Below are 2737 nucleotides of genomic sequence, written 5' to 3' on the forward strand. Positions count from 1 at the left end.
CATATTACTGCACTCCAGCCTGGGCCTTGTATCAAAAAAAAAAAAAAAAAAAAAAAAAGGAACAAAGACAGACTCAATATTATTAAAATATTAATTATTCCCAACTTGAACTATAGATTCAATGCAATCCCAATCAGAATCCCAGAAAGCTATTTTGTAGATATCAACAAATAGATTCTATAGTTTATGTGAAAGGAAAAGACTTCAAATAACCAACACAACACTGAAGAAGAAAAAAGTTGAAGTAGTAATACCACCAATTTCTTTTTTTTTTCTTTTTTCTTTTTTTTTTTTTTTTTGAGACGGAGTCTTGCTCTGTAGCCCAGGCTGGAGTGCAGTGGCATGATCTCGGCTCACTGCAAGCTCCACCTCCCGGGTTCACGCCATTCTCCTGCCTCAGCCTCGCATAATACCACCAAGTTCAAGCTATAGTAATCAAGACAGTGTGGTATTGGTTAAATAGATATATAGGTCACAAAAATATGGTCAACTGATCTTTGACAAATGCACAAAGGCCGTTCACTGGAGAAAGGATGATCTTTTCTTTTCTTTTTTTTTTTGGAGATGGAGTCTTGCTCTGTCAGCCAGGCTGGAGTGCGGTGGCACGATCTCGGCTCACTGCAAGCTCCGCCTCCCGGGTTCAAGCCATTCTCCTGCCTCAGCCTCCTGAGTAGCTGGGACTACAGGCGCCCGCCACCACGCCCGGCTAATTTTTTGTATTTTTAGTAGAGACGGGGTTTCACCGTGTTAGCCAGGATAGGATGGTCTCGATCTCCTGACCTCGTGATCCGCCCGCCTCGGCCTCCCAAAGTTCTGGGATTACAGGAGTGAGCCACAATGCCCAGGCTGATCTTTTCAACAAATAGTGGTAAACAATTGGATGCACAGATGTAAAAAATGAACCTAAATACACACCTTGCACCTTTCACAAAAATTAACTCAAAATGAATATAGACCTAAAGGTGAAACAATGTGGCTTCTCCCTGTGGCCCTTTATTTTCGTCATAGTACTTACCACACTCTGGACTTATTTTCATATAGTACTTCAAATTTATTTGTTCTATTGCTTATTATCTCTCTTTCCAGCTACTCTGTAAGCTTCAGAGGGATGGCTGTGTCTGGTAAGTGCTCAATAAATAACCATTATTATTTTCAAGTTGCCCCTTGGTTTACTTAGACTATCTTAGCATAATTATTGAGAAATATGGCGGCCAAAGCGGGGTGATTTACACAAGATTAAGTACTAAGTAAACCCCCATAAAAAGAAACACAAAAAGGAAACATTTCTGCAGGTTATGGAAGATCTGATTGTCTAGGCTGACTCTTTGTATAAGCAGAAACATGGACCTGACCTCAGGATCCCTGCTGAAATTCCTGCTGCAATTAATAACCATCCATTTCAAATGGTAGTTACCAGGGGCTGGGATGGGAGTGGAGGTTGGGAAGATGTTGGTCAATGGATATAAAATTTCAGTTAGATTGGAGAATAAATTCAGAGATTTGTTGTACAACGTGGTGACTAAAGTTAAAAACAATGTGTTGCACACTTGAAAATGGTTAACATTTTAGTGTGCGTGCCACAAAAAATAAGTATGTTAGGTAATGCGCATGTTAAGCATGTTGTACATTATATATATATATATATATGTATATGTATAGTTTTTATTTGTCAATTTAAAAAACAAGCAAAAGGCCAGGTGTAGTGGCTCACACCTGTAATCCCAGCACTTTGGGAGGCCGAGGTGGGTGGATCACCTGAGGTCAGGAGTTCGAGACCAGCCTGACTAGCAAGGTGAAACCCCTTCTCTACTAAAAATACAAAAATTTGCCGGGTGTGGTGGCGGGTGCCTGTAATCTCAGCTACTCAGGAGGCTGAGGCAGGAGAATCACTTGAATCCAGGAGGTGGAGGTTCCAGTGAGCCGAGATCACGCCATTGCACTCCAGTCTGGGCAACAGAGTGAGAATCTGCCTCAAAACAAAAAAATAAAAACAAACAAACAAACAAAAAAACCTACCTATTTCAGATGAAAATTTGTGAAGTGCTGGTGCCACCACATGGCTGTGGGAGGAAAACCAGCTGGGGCTTTTGTTAATGCAGAGAAAAAAACAGTAGAGGTGGCAGGAAATTGTCCCTTAGCAGCGACAACTACAACTTTAAAATTACACAGGTCTAGCACAGCAACAACAATCATGACAGCAGCAGCAGCCGATGCTGATGCCATCGGGAGTCCCTGTGGTCCAGGCACGCTAATTCTACGTGCTCTATGTGAATTATCTCATTTAAGTGTCACAGGGAGTAGTGGAAGTTGGGGATGGATGTTCATGGGTGGGAGAACCAGAGACTGACTTCTTCTTGAGTTTGAGATGCATGAGGGTCTATGCCTGGAAGGAAAGTCAGAAGCATTTAGCTAATGACTGTTATATTAGTGATCATAATATAGCCATGAGCAATGGTAATGGTAATTACAATAACAAACCCGAGGGCAATTTTATGACAGGAGAACAGCTTCAGTAGGTTATCCTTCCTGCATTTGAGTAGAGTAATAGTTTATTTAGAATTATATTCAGTTAGATAATCAGATAAACCGAAGAATGTGGTAGTGTCTCTCATTTCCCTCCAGGAGACTGACTTTCCCATCAAATTGTAGATAGAGAAGCTGCAAATGTGAGCCTCACAAATACCAGCAGGTTTAAGAGAGCAAGGAGAGAAAAAAAAAACACACACACAAAAGTGTT

This window comes from Pongo abelii, chromosome 8 (assembly GCF_028885655.2).
Source record: "Pongo abelii isolate AG06213 chromosome 8, NHGRI_mPonAbe1-v2.0_pri, whole genome shotgun sequence".
NCBI classification, from domain to species: Eukaryota; Metazoa; Chordata; class Mammalia; order Primates; family Hominidae; genus Pongo; species Pongo abelii.